Source organism: Dendropsophus ebraccatus, chromosome 14, assembly GCF_027789765.1.
Source record: "Dendropsophus ebraccatus isolate aDenEbr1 chromosome 14, aDenEbr1.pat, whole genome shotgun sequence".
Classification (NCBI taxonomy): Eukaryota; Metazoa; Chordata; class Amphibia; order Anura; family Hylidae; genus Dendropsophus; species Dendropsophus ebraccatus.
Genome location: NC_091467.1, coordinates 10,535,046 through 10,552,375, shown reverse-complemented (window position 1 = coordinate 10,552,375; position 17,330 = coordinate 10,535,046). Strand labels below are relative to the sequence as shown.

The 17,330-nt window shown below is 43.9% G+C and overlaps 1 protein-coding gene across 2 annotated transcripts in view; it reads left to right on the top strand.

Moving 5' to 3' along the window:
* RALY (RALY heterogeneous nuclear ribonucleoprotein) overlaps window positions 1-17,330 on the top strand; it is a 64,977-nt gene that overhangs the window by 5,865 nt on the left and 41,782 nt on the right. Inside the window, exon 1 of one of the 2 annotated variants that reach the window (XM_069952138.1) lies at window positions 16,383-16,473. The exons of the other annotated variant lie outside the window; for it this stretch is intronic. The gene's annotated coding sequence lies outside the window, so the exon portion shown is untranslated. Of the gene's footprint in view, window positions 1-16,382; window positions 16,474-17,330 lie in introns of those variants that run through there. 2 annotated transcript variants of the gene reach the window in all.

The following is a 17,330-nucleotide window of genomic DNA, read 5'->3' as shown; positions in this document are numbered from 1 at the left end:
GCTTATCTCCAAAAAAACAAAAGGATCAGACATTGAAATCTGTAACGGCAGGAGTCATGGAAGTTGCACCAGGAAGCAGAGTCTAAGGGTAGTATTAAATGGCCCGATAATTACTGTAAACGAGCAGCGATCTGCTAGATCGGCGCTTGTTTACTGGGCAGGATAATTGTTTAACAAGGGCTGCATGGACATCCTTACCGATGTCCTTGCAGCCCTTGCTTAAACTCTATACAAGCTGCATAGCTCCTCTTGCGGTCTGCTTCTCCACGGGTCCTGCGTGCTCCAGCTTCATAGCGGCCTGTCTTAGCTGACAGGCCGTTTAGCCAATCACTGGCGCGGCGGTCCCGGCCTGTGATTGGCTGAGCGGCCTGTCAGCTAAGACAGGCCGCTCTGAAGCTGGAGCGTGCAGGACCCGGTGAGAAGTAGAGCACAGAAGGAACCCTGGACCATGGATAGGTAATGTATGCACTTTGCATATCGTCAGCTGGCAGCCACCCACCGCTATTACACTTAGCGATGCGCGGTCGGTGCTCGAAAATGATAGGTCCAAACCTATATCAACGATCAGCCAGTGATCGTTGTCACCAGCTGATCATCGTGTTTGTTACACAGAACGATATTTGGCCGGATAGGGCCGATTCAGCCTCTTATCGTTCCGTGTAATAGTACTCTAAGGGGCTGCTGGTTTTCACCAGAGCCCGCCGCAATGTGGGTTAGACTTGATGCTGCAGGCAACCCCTAGGTCAGTACTCCTGGCTTGGCTTGCTAGTGGCGGCGGGCGAGGTGCAGTAGCAGACGTGTAGGCAGGAAGGCAGACAGAACCACAGCAGGAATCATGGCTGGAATCAGGGGAGGAGTCACGGACAGCAGTAATGGGCAGGAACCGCGGTAGGAATCTGCCATCATCACCGTTATCCCAGATGTAGAGCTGCACACAGCCTGCTGTTATCCCATTGCCTGCTTCCACACCTTACGCTGTCCCTGCTGTGCTGTATGAGTGTGCTGTTTTGATAAATATAATAAACATGCTTGGTGTCACCTGCTGACTGCAGCTCTGCTACTTCTAAGATGAGCTTGTCTCTGTAGTGACAGCCCGCTCAGCCAATCACTGGCTGACACTGGACAACGCTACTGCTAGTGATTGGCTGAGCAGGCTATAACTCAAAAGACAAGTCCATCTTGGAAGTAGCGGAGCTGCAGTAAGCGGGAGACTCAGGAGAGGCTGCATCCAGGCAACAGGGAATCATGGAGAGGTAAGCGTAACACGTTTATTATGTTCACCATCAGGGCAGCAATATATAAAAAAAAACGTTTAAATACTGGATAAACCCTTTAAGATAATGGGCCTCATTTACTAACAATCTGTCAATTTCAAGCGGTTATGCTGTCGCTTGTGTCTGGTTTTTCATTCGTTAATGTGTTGTACGCCCTATGTAAATCTGGAAGGTTTTCACAGGACAAAACTAAAGCCCGACCGTCCCGCCACACTAGAAGTGGCTGTTTTTTACAATAGAAAACCCATGAAAAAAATGACGGTTTGTTTAGTAAATCTGTGGGTTGAGGCAGGGTTTTAAAGGACACACCTATGACGCAACCACCACACGGCCGGGTTTTGGGAAAAATTGTGTTGCACGCCTTTAGTAAATGTGTCGGTCAACTAAAAATGGACAAAAAAAAGGCCAAAAACCTGACAATTTGCTGTCAGTAAATCAGCCCCACTGTGTCCATATGGATGCACATCCCTCAGAACATCAAACTACGGAAAGTTGCCAAAGGAGGTGATAACTGTTCTAGAAAACAACGTCCCTTTGGTTTACACAAACACTTTTTATGAATGCTAACGGCGGTCATGTCGGCAATGAAAGTGTTACATGTCGGGAGGTACAATTGCGTTGGGTTGTGTCACCATGATCCACTTTGTACGTGTCCTTGGCAGACACAAACACAGTTCGGTCACAGCGGGGAATATCCCTGTCACAGGACTCTATTAGGCACCCCGCATGCTTCATTTACATAATGAGACTGATTTGCATAGGCGACTTGTGTAGCTAGTAGTTTATTTGTCTGGGACATGGCCAGCGCTCGTTCCCAGATATGGAACGTCTCGCCAGTTGGCAGGATTGCTGCAATACAGACTGATGGAATAAAACATGCCACTTTTATTTCCAGAAATCTCACAGTGAGATCTATTCTCAGCTACAATCTCCCTAGGACGGCCATTTTTAAATGGTATCGATATATGCATTAGATGCCTCCAGGCAGTAGAGACTGTTGCGGTGCTGAAGCGAGGAGATGAGGCTTTGTGTCTGTCTGCAGATGGGATTTCAGCCAGCAATTTAGTCTATCTATCCATCTTATTCTGCTTATTTTAGGTCTCTTTTTTTTGTCTCCTGAAAATGTTATTATTCTAAATGAAAGAAACAATGAACATCAATATGACTCAGATATAGCAGCTACCATACCTGAACCTACACCATATAAACTAGACATGGCTAGTGACTCTGCATATATATACATACATATATTTATCACCTAAAACAATGCAATTTATATATAAAACAATTGATCGTATTAAAGTGTATCTGTCATTTCAAAAAACTTTGCAGAAATCAATAGTACAAGCGAATATAAGAAAGCCTGCAATAGGTTTTATTAGGCAAAAGATATATATGGCATATACTTGGGGGTTAATGGCATATACTAGTGATAGACTGGACTGATATAGTCCTGCTTCTCATATACATTCACAGGATAGCCCATCCTGAAAAGTCACCGGAAATGACACAAACACATTAAATACAATCTATAGTCTCTTTCAGTGGAAGGATGAAGATGCCTATGGGTACATAATTTGGACCTATATTCACCCCATATTTTCATTTTAATAAGAGTAATTAGAGTCTCATTGAATCACCTGATCTATGGCTGTTCTGACAACTTGTTGTGTAAAAAAGAATTAAAGGGGTATTCCAACTGAAATAACTTGTAAGTAAGAGATCGCAGGAGGTCCGATCTCCGTACCCCCCGCCGATCTTCATATCAGCCCATGGCTTCTTCGTTTTCAATAGAGCTGCAGGTATGGCATAAGACCCGCGGCTCCATCCATCAATCTATGGAGGCGCCGGAGAGAGGCGAGTACAGAAATTGGCTCTTTCAGGTGTCTCCATAGGAATGAATAGAGCGGCGGGTCACTAGCCATACCCGTGGCTCTATTAACAAAGGATCTGCGGGACAATATGGAGATCGGTGGGGGGGGGGTACGGAGGTCAGACACCCCCCCACACACACACACACACACACAATAGAGTTCACCCCATCCTCATGTTCTCGTTCACATTCCCATAATATTTGCTCTGTAGGTATAGGAATGGGAGGAAGACAGAGCTGGAACAAGAAACGAGAGGTCATATTCACGGCTTCATGGATCATACAGCAGATGTTTCTAAGGTGCGAGGGGAATTCCTCGTTAACATTTTCCATAGACTTGTGACACAAGCCTTTTTTTTTTGTATAAGCAGATGCTAAGCTTTTCCTATAGATTCCTCGCTCCTTTTTAGATCTGGACCTCTAAGGAATATCTCTACCTCTCTGGAAGAAAGATCAGCATATCAATAAATATTCATGCATAAAAAATAGCTCCAATTCCAAGGGAAAAAAGTGCCAGGCTAGAAGCCATAACAGGATTAGCGGACTCTGCACAGACATCCTGAGGAGGGGTCATTCGCACGTTCCTGCACAGTCAGCATTTACAGACGATGTGCTATGGAATCGACCTCGGAACTTCTGTCATCATCATTCAGGATGATGCCAGGAGCTCTAAATTTGCTTTTACTGATTAGAATTGGATACTAAAACTTTTATTATAATCAGTTTCTATTTTCTTACTGAGCTGTTCTTAACGGCATTTAGTGACATGCTTTACAGCAAGACTCATGGACATAGAAGACAATAGACAGACTCTGTCCCCTTGAGATGAATGTGAAACACTGAGCTCGCTCTGTGACCTGTAAATAGGTCATTCCACAGGGAGCTGCTATTGACTCCTCTATCTACTGGTGTCGCCTGATGCTGCAATGCTGTACAGATCACTTTATAGCAGCCTCCTCTTATCGCCACTCACAGAACAGGAAGTCTCAGCTTAGTTTTAGCCCCAGTGGTGAGAATAAGAACTGCAAGATCTCAGGATTATTTTATAATATGGATAGAAAATTACGAAAAATTTCATCAAAAATTCTTTAAAAATATCTTTAACATAAGTCATTTTATTTAAATCTTCGCGTGCAGCTGTGTCAGTACAGTAGTGTAAAGACTGAAACTGTTTCAGAGCTTAATACAGGGAGTTGTGACTCCCAGTTCCAGCCTCGATCAGCATGTGATTACCGGTGGCCGAAGAAGTTGGATGCAGCCCTAGGGAGTCCTGGAAAACATGGATACAACTATAGGCCGTAGGCTTCCAAGGGCTGCATCCAACTTCTTCAGCCACCAGTAATCAAATGCCAAGTGATGGGACTCGAGCACGCTCATCTCTAATGGGTACACAGTAAAATAATGAAAGAAATCACTGAAACAAGACATGCCAAGATAAATCAGGACAACTCTTAAGTGTCAGCTTACCCTTATACCTACAAGTGCCTCGGGTTAATTGTATTGATGGCAATGAGTAAACATCGTTCCTGGCTCCTTAGAACCCTGTTGCCTCCAAGATTTCACACTAATCGGCTTGTAAGATCAATGTTCTCCAACTTACATAGACGTATTCTGATTTAAAGCATTTTATTATGTTGAGGATTTTACCAATGATGAGAAATCAAACCCTGGCGGTACGTTAGGTCGCGTTCACACCTGCATTCTCATTGTGTTACTGCATCATGTCATTGCAGTCGTGCTGTCCTGCATTGCATCAGTGCTATGAAACACCAAGGTGTGCAAACACGTATGCTGTATATATGCTGCATGTTATACTGTAGAATGCCTTGTTGTTTTTTTGTTTTGTTTTTTTTTTCATACACAAAAACATGGTTGAGCACATTATTCTGTATGGTAAAATTAAATGTACAGGAACAATGGCCCTACAGGATATGATGGTGCTACACGGGCACAAGTCCTATAACCCTCTTTTAGGTAAAAACAACAATCACAATAGATTTTAGCGCAACATAATATATGCTGGAGACGTCACATGAACCTTCAACGTTAAAGAGAACCTGTCACTAGAGATGAGCGCAACTCCAGCATGCTCCCGATTACTGGTGGCTGAAGAAGTTGGATGCGGCCCTAGGGAGTTTGTGAAAGCATGAATATAGCCTATGGCCTATGACTGTATCCATGTTTTCTAGGCAGCCTATGGGCTCTATTACACGGAACGATTATCATGCGGAAAATTGTTCGAATTTACACAATAATCGTCCTGTGTAATTTCAGGCAGCGTTAGAAAAATCATTCGCGCGTCGTTGTTTGTTGATTTACATCTGACCCTAAAATCGTTGCTAATCGTTCAGTGTAATTCCAAATCGTTTCTTCATCAATCGTAATAACAATCGTAACTAACGACTATCGTGAACAATGATCAGGTTAACGATTCGAGGTTAATGATAAACAATCTTGTTTGCGATCGTTTATTTGACTTAAGTTCTCTTCTCTACCTGTCACCACTCCTGACCTTTTTTACTAAATACCAGTTTTTGCCATGAAATAACAATTCTGGATCCTTTTTCTTATAGCTCTGCGATGTGCCGTTCCTCTGTTTTTCTAACTAGAAACAGCCAACTGGGTGTTACTGGTTGGGGGGGGGGGGGTCCCTACACTGTCTGGCACTGTCAGCACTGATTGGATACTTTCAGACAGTGTAGGGACCCACCCCCCCCCAACCGGTAACACCCAGTTGGGTATTCAGTCATACATTTCTAGTAAGAATACCAGACTAACGCCCAGGGGCAGATTATAATGCAGGCAGTTTGGGCAGCCACACAGGGCCGGAGCCTGAGGCTCCTGTGGGGCCCACAGCTGTCCACATCAGGATGAAAAAAATAAATCTCACCTCCAACACACTCCTTTGGAACAGGGGAGAAGCAACGGGCGGGTTTTTAGCTAGGGGGTTTTAGGGGGACTACACTGGGGGCCATATACTGATGGGTGAAATAGCACTGGGGGGTCCATAAAATGATGGAGGGAAGACACTGGGGGTCCATATACTGATGGAAGGAATTACACTGGGGGTCCTTGGGTGGAATTATACTGGGGGTCCATATCATGATGAAGGGAACACACCGGGGGGTCCATATACTGATGGGTGGGATTACACTGGAGGTCCATATACTGATGGGGGGACTACCCTGGGAACAATATACTGATGGGTGGAATTACACTGGGGGTCCTTGGGTGGAATTATACTGGGGGTCCAAATCATGATGGAGGGAATACACTGGGGGTCATATACTGATGGGTGGAATTACACTGGGGGCCAAATACTGAAGGGGGGAAGACACTGGGGGTCCATATACTGATGAGTGGAATTACACTGGGGGCCATATACTGATGGGTGGAATTATACTTGGGGCCATATACTGATAGGGGAACAACCCTGGGGGGCATATACTGATGGGTTGAATTACACTGGGGGCCATATACTAATGGGGGAACTACACTGGCGGCCATATACTGATGGGTGGACAACACTGGGGGCCAAATACTGAAGGGGGTAAGACTCTGGGGGTCCATATACTGATGGGTGGAATTACACTGGCGGCCATATACTGGTGGGGGAAATTACACTGGTGGCCATATACTGATGGGGTCCATATAATGATGGAGGGAATACACTGGGTGGTCCATATACTGATGGGTGGAATTACACTGGCGGCCATATACTGATGGGGGAAATTACACTGGCGGCCATATACTGATGGGGTCCATATAATGATGGAGGGAATACACTGGGTGGTCCATATACTGATGGGTGGGATTACACTGGAGGTCCATATACTGATGGGGGGACTACCCTGGGAACAATATACTGATGGGTGGAATTACACTGGGGGTCCTTGGGTGGAATTATACTGGGGGTCCAAATCATGATGGAGGGAATACACTGGGGGTCATATACTGATGGGTGGAATTACACTGGGGGCCAAATACTGAAGGGGGGAAGACACTGGGGGTCCATATACTGATGAGTGGAATTACACTGGGGGCCATATACTGATGGGGGGACTAGCCTGGGGGCCTTATACTGATGGGTGGAATTATACTTGGGGCCATATACTGATAGGGGAACAACTCTAGGGGCCATATACTGATGGGTTGAATTACACTGGGGGCCATATACTAATGGGGGAACTACACTGGTGGCCATATACTGATCGGTGGACAACACTGGGGGGCAAATACTGAAGGGGGTAAGACTCTGGTGGTCCAGATACTGATGGGTGGAATACACTGGGTGGTCCATATACTGATGGGTGGAATTACACTGGCAGCCATATACTGATGGGGTCCATATAATGATGGAGGGAATATACTGGGGGGCCATATACTGACGGGAGGATTACATCTACCATAGGGGGAGAGCACACTCAGAGAAGCAAGCTCATCGCTCTAGGGTCCTGCTGCATCAGAGTGCCTGTGCCCTGAGGGGGGCAGGTTGGGTGGACAGCCCGGGGCCCAGGGTGCATTTAATTCGTCACTGCTAACGCTGTTATTTTATGACTAATGCATTTACTAAATCAGCTAGGTCAGACATAAGGGCTTCATCCGACTTCCTCAGCCACCGGTAATCAAATGCCGAACCATCACACTCATACATGCTCCAGTAGTGCCCATCTCTAGGATTCATGTAATACTCATTCTTTCAGAGCCAGCTATAGCTTTATGATTTTTTACGATTTTAAAAACCAAAAAAAAAAAACAAAAAAAACATTTTATATATTAAATCCCAAAAACTGTAAATAGTCTATTTTTATTCTTTTTAATTGCTTCCCAATTATATAATCTCGGCGTGGCCGTATAAATCAAATAATGACCTTATCAGCCAGCCACAAATGATTCTGGCATTAGGAACCGGTGGTATTTCGGAAAGCCAATTACTAAGCTAACCCCGGGACCTTCTCTAAAGGGAAATAAACTTGCATAACTTTTCCTACAACAAACAGTTCTAAAACACAAGAAGAACATAAGCGATCTCCTGTATAATGCAATCCTGGGTTAGGAAAGGTTAGAAGGAAGGGATGCAATCTATTACGAGAGCTGCATCAGTTTACAGTGGGCCCCAAAGAGAATTTTTGTATTATTTTTTTTGCCCACCTACTCCTCTACCTGGCACAGGTCCGCTAGCCCAGACAGATTGCAATTCAAAGAAGTGCGCTCTTCAAACACCACAGCCAGGGAACTGCTGCCAAAATGTAATTACCTTCAGCAAAGGCTGCTTTTGTTTTAATTAAAGGTACAAACGAGGCTCCGGCAGATGGGAGATGTTTGGTGTTATGGGAAGAGACGCTCTCTCCATATTAACTCTTTCTTTGGAAAAACAAAAATAAAAATCACTCGGTTCTCGGATTTTGGCAGCATTCACGATTGCTGGAAAACGCGACGTTGGGCTTTACGGGGAATATTAGAGTAGGCGCTGTTCAGACGTGACCTTTGGAAACCAATTTCTCAAACAACAGGTGCCAACGATTCTCAAAGCTGCGTGGACTTTTACGAATTGGCACAATGAAAACAACGATAGGGAAAATAGTTCTTTTTCCCCATTCTACCTTCAACGTAGCACGAGGGACACATAGGATATGGATATAGCTTGTGATACTATGGTTATGAAGTGGCTAATGACGAAAGTTTGGGTTCGTCCGAACCTCGACGCTTGGTATTTGACTCCCAGTGGCTGGAAAAGATGGATTCAGCCATAGGGCCATAGGCTGTATCCATGCTTTCCTGGCTGCCCTAGGGCTACATGGTTATAGCCTATGGCCTATGACTGTATCCAGGTTTTCCGGGACTCCCTAGGGCAGCATCCAACTTTTGCAACCTCAGGTAACCAAATACCGAACAATCGAAATCAGGCATGCTCCAGTTGCTCTCATCTCTAGTGATCTTTTTAAGGTCAGGATAGACTAATGGTGGTTTTACACAGAGCAATAATTTGCCCGATCACACGATTAACAATTTTAAATGAACAATGTTTTTTTTTATAACAATCAGGGTTAAGGCTATGTTCACACTACATGAACAACCGACCGTTCCGTGACCCCGGCCGGTCTTAGCCCGGATCATCCCGGCCAGTACTTAAGTACTGGCCGGGTGATCTTTCCGGACGCGGGGCTCTGTTGCGGGCGCATCAGCATGCGCCTGCATCAGAGCTTCCCATAGCCCACAGTGAAGCGAGTGGCCGGAGCCGCTTGCTTCACTGTGTGAACTGACAGATCTTTCTGCGGCTGGAATTCACTGAATTCCGGCCGCAAAAAACTGACATGTCAGTTTTTTCCGGCGCCGCACGGGATCCCGGCCGGAGCGCAGACGTGTGTGTACGCTCCGGCCGGGATCCCATTAAAAATAAAGCTATGTCCCACCCCGCAAAACTATGGCCGTAGGTCTGCGGCGAGAACTACGGCTGTAGTTTTACGTAACATCGCTTAAGCCTATCTCACACATAGGTGGAATCGTTAAAAGACTGTTTACACGGAACGATCTGCGAATTTTTTGCGAACGATCAATGACGATTTGAGAACATGTTGAAAGATCAAATGAAACGATTCAAAATCAAAATGAACGATTTCTCGCTCGTCGCTTGATCGTTCGCTGCGCTTACACGTACGATTATAGCTCGAATGTGATCGTTATCGTGCAAAAACGAACGATAATCGTTCCGTGTAAAAGGACCATAACTCTCTGAATGTATTCAATTTCAGTCAATCCAGCAGTGACAAATAGGCTCACCGGTTTACAAACAACAGAAGCATATATTAGTAAGGTCCAGTTACCAGAGAAGAGTTTTAGGCTGTCATCTATAAGCCAGAGTGGAGAATGGCTATACCAGGCATGGGGAACGTTCGGCCCTCCAGCTGTTGCAAAACTACAATTCCCATCATGCCTGGACAGCCAAAGCTTTAGCTACACAAAAGCCTCTATGATGGGGAACCTTCGGCCCTCCAGCTGTTGCAAAACTACAATTCCCATCATGCCCAGGACAGCTAAAGCTTAGGCTTTCCAGGCATGATTGGAATTGTAGTTTTGCAACAGCAGGAGGGCCGAAGGTTCCCCATCCCTGTTTTAGAGGTTTGACATATCCAAGCACTTAGCAGACCTAATTTGCTGGTTACATTAAAGCTTGTGTAATTCCTTCTCTCTCCTGAGGGGGTGCTGCAGGAAAATTAAACACTTGCTGCCATGTTTCCTGAAGATCACAGCTGATCGCTGGGAAACCAAAACAATGACCCCTACCCCTTTCCCTACGATCAGCTTATTGCTTATTGGGTATCATTGCCCCAAAACTTTTTTTTTTATCAACTACGGCTCAAACAAAGACAAATGATAACATTTATAAACTGTCAATTAATCACGGCCGTTGTTGGAAATTGTAACACCAGCCATAATTAATTGAACATTTACATTACAATGAAGTGAATCCTGGCTGGAGTGTACACACATAGGAGGAAATTTATCCAACATGGTGTAAAGTGAAACTGGCTCAGTTGCCCCTAGCAACCAATCAGATTCCACCTTTAATTTTTCAAAAAAATCTGTGAGGAATGAAAGGTGGAATCTGATTGGTTGCTAGGGGCAACTGAGCCAGTTTCACTTTACACCATGTTTGATAAATTCTCCCCCATAGTATACACTCCGATTGGGATTCTAAGCGGCCATAACAAATACTGACATGTCAGTTTTGTGCCACCACTATTCATTGAATAGCGGCCACACAACACTGAAAGTTCAGACAATTTAAAGTGTGGCTCTGGCTGGACCTTATATTGTCGGCTCTGGGTAATTGGGCTGTGGGCACACTGGAATGCACCCGCATCCCAATGCATACACTGCGTGAACCCGGCCTAATATAAAGTCATGTGGGCAGGCTATTTTGATAGACTCCTAAAAATACACCTTCTGTGATGTTGCAATCTCTGTTTAGAGTGTCCACATATATCGTCAAGAGTCCGATTCGGAAGCGTGAGGGTTTCTCACTGGCAGCCATGTGAGTCTTGGATGAAACGGGTTAGCGTTATGTAATATGAGCACGCTGAGTGCATTTTGATCCAAATAACCGGCTTCCTTTGGTGCCACATTACCACACAGTTGTCTATGTACCGGAGGATTCTAAACACTATTGACATCACGCAGATTAAAAACAAATTTGGAAACAAGCGATAGCGGCATAAAAGCCATTTAGGAAGCGGTAGTTGATGAGCGGGCACCTGGAGACACTAATGACCAAATCTTTCCGCACACAAATTTCAACGCTTCAACAAGTGTTCCGTTTAAGTAGGGTTGCGAAAAAAACAAATCGCACAATGTAATTATGGTTTTTGTATCCAGCTTGTTAGAGATGGATCTGTTCTCCCCTCTCCATGATTTAATCGAGCTGCCGGAAAAATACAGCGATCTGCCTGCACAGCTCAGCAAAGCACGGCGAGCCACCCATTAAATCATTCCCAGACAGCCGTACACTTTATCATCTAGTACGAGGAGCAGATGCTATTAGGAGTGAAGGAACGGAGGAGGCATTAACCCTTATGGGACGATTCCGAGGACGTCGGCTTTTTGAGATGTTGGGAATCTAAAGAGAACTTGTCTTTCGCTATCGGAAATGAACCGTTGGATGACGATTATCCGCGAGAATAATTTAAGGCGAAATAATCAAGACGTACGCAAACTTCTTATGTGTTCGAGGATCAAATGTTTTCCCGGAATAAGAACATTCAATGGAATGCCTACGTAATGACCGAAATGTATGACCGAAACTCGAGCTTTTGAATACCAGTGGCTGAAGTTACTGTATGTCTTATAGTGAATAGAGATAAGCGCAACTTGAAAATTCTCGAGTCCCATTTGAATACCAGTGGATGAAGAAGTTGGATGCCGTCTTAAGGAGTCTGGGAAAACTATATACAGTCATAGGCCATAGGTTATATCCATGTTTTCCAGGACTCCCTAAGACGGCATCCAACGGTATTCCAATGGGACTCGAGAATTTTCAAGTTGCGCTCATCTCTATTCACTATAAGACATACAGTAACATTTTTATTTTTAGGCCAAGTTCACACGCTGTATTTGTTAGTAAAACAAGGGCAGTTGTTAGCAGCTTGCAACAATGGCCGTTGTTGGCCGGGTGAAAATGTAAGACATCAGTCGTCGTTTGACACGGTTGTGTCAGACAATGCCCGCTATTCTTACCCAGTGTGAACATGGCCTTAAAGGGGGAAAAAATGGTCTGCTTTTCCCCCAGAACCAGTGACACTCTTGTCTATGGATTGAGTTTAGGTGGTCTGAGCAGGTATTAGTTTAGTAGTTTTATAGGTAACTGTGCTCAAATGGAAGCAGTGTCCCCTAACTGAACCCAGTACACTGTCCCTGCCTACCTGGACGTAGTGCCCCCTAGGTGCTGCTAAGTGTAGGGCCAGTCAGGGAGGATAGTCCAGAGTCCGGTACGCAACCAGGTACTCAAGAACCACAAGTCAGAGATGTAGAGGTGAGCTAACCTTGGTTTGCCCGAGCCCAAGCGTGCAGCATGTGATTACCGGAGGCTGAAGAATGCAGTCCTAGGAAGGCCTGGAAAACATGGATACCGACATGGGCTATGGCTTCATCCATGTTTTCCAGACAGTCCTCGAGCTGCCAATTGTTGGGGTTCAAGTGAACCCAAACTTTTGGCAGGTTCTCGCATCTCTATTTGTGAGCCCAGTACAGTACAACACTATGGTGTATGTCAGGGAAATATATCAGGTTGCGTTTCCCATTACAGTGTAGTATGCTCCATATTCCCAGGTAAGAAGATGTTGGGAACGTTTGGTAAATGTAATCACATGAACAGACCATGTCTATGTATCCAATGTGCATTATACTCCATCAATTCCAGCACAATCCTTTTTATCCGCAAGATTCATCATGATCGGTTTTTCTGTTAGAGCGGCCAATGGGTATTGAAAAACTGGTGTGAACGGAAGTCAATTTATCATGAGTTGAGATCAGTGACAGGACCCTAACCCGGGAGCCCACGGTTACTGATTCTCCGCTTTGCTTCTGGCAATTATCCGCCTGTCACATCCCGTGACCCACCTCCTCACCCCGCGTGCCCCGACCATACTGGCAGAGGCGCACACCATGGATCTTGCTGTCTGTTCAGAGCTCTTTATTAGGGGACGTACGTCTCATAGATATGGATTGACTCCTTAGCCATCTTGTGGTTGGAGTAGCGGGACCACATAGCGGAGTGACAGCTCAGTCTACAGGGAACCAGTATACATTACTAAGTCTACTAATGGCCGATATGCAGGTCTGGCACAACTCCACTATTACTAGTCTAAGCTGTTATAATAAGATCAGTAATACCAGTCATTTTCCTGCCCAGTGAGGTCTCCTTTAAAAGGGGTTCCATGGGATGTGGCTCTTTTTAATTTCTATATTCTGGAAGAATGAGGCCTCCTTTACGTGTGAGTGGCCGTTCTTATAGTTAGGAAACACTAAGGCTTCAACACAACACTAGGGGAGAGAGAGGCCTGGCAGGACCGGGCCAATGGCTCCCAGCCCTGTCAAACACATTGCAGCATTTAACTGTATGCAAACCTTACATTGTCACTGTCGTATTTTTTTATTTTTTTATCAATAGTACAGGCGATTTTAAGAAACATTGTAATCTCAACTCTTTTACATCAGTCGGGTCCTGGCTGTTCTATGGAGAGGTTAGGGGGGAGGAGGGAGATTAGTCGCCAGCAGAGAGCAGAGAACAAAGGATTACACAGTGGGAGCTGTGTGAAAGGAAATGCAGAGGAAATAGCCCGGTGATGTAGCTGTAAATTAACTCTTTTTTTTCCTGTTTTGGTGTCTCATCTCCCTCCTCCCCTCTCCATAGAAAATTATGAAGACGGGGGAGAGCTTCAAACTGCTTTTTCATGATAAAAATGCTTTTTTTGTCGCCTAATAAACCCAATTACAAAGTTTCTTAAAATCGCCTGTACTGATTTCTTCAAAAATTTAAAGGACAGTGACACTTTAAATCCTTCTCTTTTTTTAAGGGAGTCATAGTAGACCAACAAGTGACAGGGCTAGATAGCACATGTGCAGCCGCCCGTGCTCCCTGGCACTTGTGCTGCCGGTCCGCAGGCAGCTGCACATCACTGTAGCAGTCTCAGTTAACCAGCACCTGCGTAGCCCAATGCTCCATCGAGCGCGTAACTGCAAACACAGTGACTCAGAACTACTGTCTGCATAGCTTCAGGTCAACAGAATCCAGCCACGGAAAGTTAGATGCTAGAGAGAAAATCCATATGTGACAAAATCTTAGTAAGTTCAAGCCACTAAGCTGTAACTACAATATTCTAAGCTTGAAATAAAAACTGGACATAGAGAAGCCAACGCGTTCACAGCAATCACTCAACATTAAGGGGGGGGGGGGGGGGGCTTTACTACTGAGTCTAAAACGTGCGATTTTTCTGTAGAGTATTTGTCTATCTTTTATCCAGCCACATAAGACTTAACGTTTCAATTATTTTTTTATAGAAAATTTGCGAAATATTCGCAAAAAAAAAATTGCGCAAACAAATTCACCTGGTGCTGACCAGACGTAGGCATTCACCACTTTGTGCAACTTATTAAAAAAACGCAAATGATAAATTGGGAGCAAATCCCGGATTACGTGAATTTTTGAGTGAATACTCAAACCTGGCAGATTTTTAAAAAAAAAAATTGCATGTGAAAACTTCGTTCATCAAATATTGGTTCATAAATAGAACTTAGACCAAAAATAGGTGAAAAATCCAATAAGGCTGGGTTCACACTGCATTTTTTTAATCCGTTTTTATGCATCAGTTTTGACTAGTTTTTCCGTTGACTTCTATTATTATTAAAAAACGGTCCAAAAAATTAAACAAAATGGATCTTTTTTTTTTTTAGGGCCCATCCACACTACGGAGTGGGCACCGAAATTCCATGCAGAATATCCCCGTGTTTGAATGAGAGGGCTTGTGTGCCTCCAATCTCCGCGCCTCTCCACTCAAAAATTTACATGATTGCTTAGTGTGTACTGGCCCTTAGTGTGCACAAAAAATGTGGTCTATCAAATTTTTGTGTATGTTAAAAAAAAAAAAATCCTTTTTATCCTTTTTATAATGGACGTCACTGGAAAAACTGACCAAAAACAAAAAAAAGCAATGTGAACCCAGTCTTATTCAGCTAAAAACGCGCCCAAAGCCCTTGATAAATGTCCTCCTAAATGCTTATAATAATGCATACACATAGAGACACACCTAAGCGCGTGTCCATGCTGGGAGAGCCAAGAAGCCCCCTGCTTTCTATAGCCTGGGAGGGTGTATTATAACTTCCCTATCTGCAAGTTTAGCGAACTCTATCTACTACCCTGGTTAGACTTTACTTGCACTCCCCATGATTTTGATCATGAATTGACCAAAAAACATTGACCAAAAACTGGAACACCCCGTCACCCCAGCTGAGATTGCATGTTTTCTCCATGGGGAGAAAGCTGCTGCTAGATTCTTATGGTGTCAGCATATCTCCCAAAGCTTAAAGGGAGAGGGTAAATCCAATTGCCCAATATTTATGCCTCCAACATCTGGCATCACAGAAGATTTGGGAGGCTACAACAGGTAGTAGATGGTGAGCTGATCTTGCAGGTTAAACCAACCCATATCTAACGTGTATGGCTAGGTTAAAGACAGGTTGTCACAAGTTATCACTATGCTTAGGTCTTTACAACCCATGATTTCCCTTGTAGTATTATATTGTGCCTATTCAAATGAATAGAGCTGCAGTATTCTACACCCGAAACACAGTAGACAAGACCCGTCAGACCCATTATAGGTTTCTCCTGGTCTCTCTCAGAGCCTTTGGACCCTTTTGAAAAAGATTTTACATTTTACTTATTATTAGGGATAAGCGAATCTTTTAAAAATTCAGTTTGCAATGTTCGTAAATTTTTACTGCAAAATTTGCAAATTTCGCGACTGTAATTTTACTAATTTATACTTACCTGCCATTGCTCCCCTGGTGTCTTCTTCAGTGTCTTTAGCTGCCTCCATCATTGACTGAGGGACAGCACCTTGGCCAGTGATTGGTTGAGCAAGCTGTCACTCTTACAGCCTGCTCAGCCAATTACTGGCCGCATTGCTGTCCCTTCTCAGTCAGTCAATGATTGGCTAAGTGGGCTGTCACTCTCCGCTCAGTCACTGAGCTAGTGATTGGCTGACTCTCAAGACTCCCAAGACTTTCTTGTTAATGTCTCCAGGACATGTCAAAAGTTTTTTCTAAGGACAGGTACAATTTAACAATATTAAAGGGGTTATCCAGCGCTACAAAAACATGGTTACTTTCTTTCAGAGACAGCACGACTCCTGTCTCCAGTTCTGGTGCGGTTTGCAATTAAGCTCCATTAACTTCAATGGAACTGAGCAGCAAAACCTCGCCCAAGCTGGAGACAAGAGTGGTGCTGTCTCTGGAAGAAAGTGGCCATGTTTTTGTAGCGCTGGATAACCCCTTTAAAGAGGTTATCCGGGCAGTAAGCTCAGGAATGGATAGTTTAAAAATAATATAATGTTCATATACTAATTGCACAGTAGTTTTTAGTTTGGTATTAATGCAGCTTTGTATTATTTTGGTAATAAATGCAATTTTTTTGCAATTTTTTTTCATTATTAATGGTAATTGTATTGATCAGTATTGAAAGTATTCTATTACATTTTTATTATACGGCATTAAAACTTTATCGTTCAGTATTAATTGTCCATTGTACTACATATTTATACCAATGTTATACTGTAGAAATGGTAATTTGATCATGAAGTATTCATTTTATTGTGGAATATTAATGCTAGTGTAATTGCTTAATAACTGCGCTTGTTTTATTGCACGATAAAAATGCTAATTTTATTGCACCCTTAATTATTAATAGTGTTAAAAGCTTCTTTTCATTTAGTGGTATGCACATAGTATTCGCCAATATTTTAGCTACTGTTAATTATTTACATAATATTAGAATTATTCTGTCTTTAATTGAACAGCGTGAATGCATGTTTTGGGTATTATTACTAGAGATAAGCGCAACTCCCGCATGCTCGAGTCCGATCGTTCGGTATTTAAATACCGGAGACTAAAGAAGTTAGATGCAGCCCTAG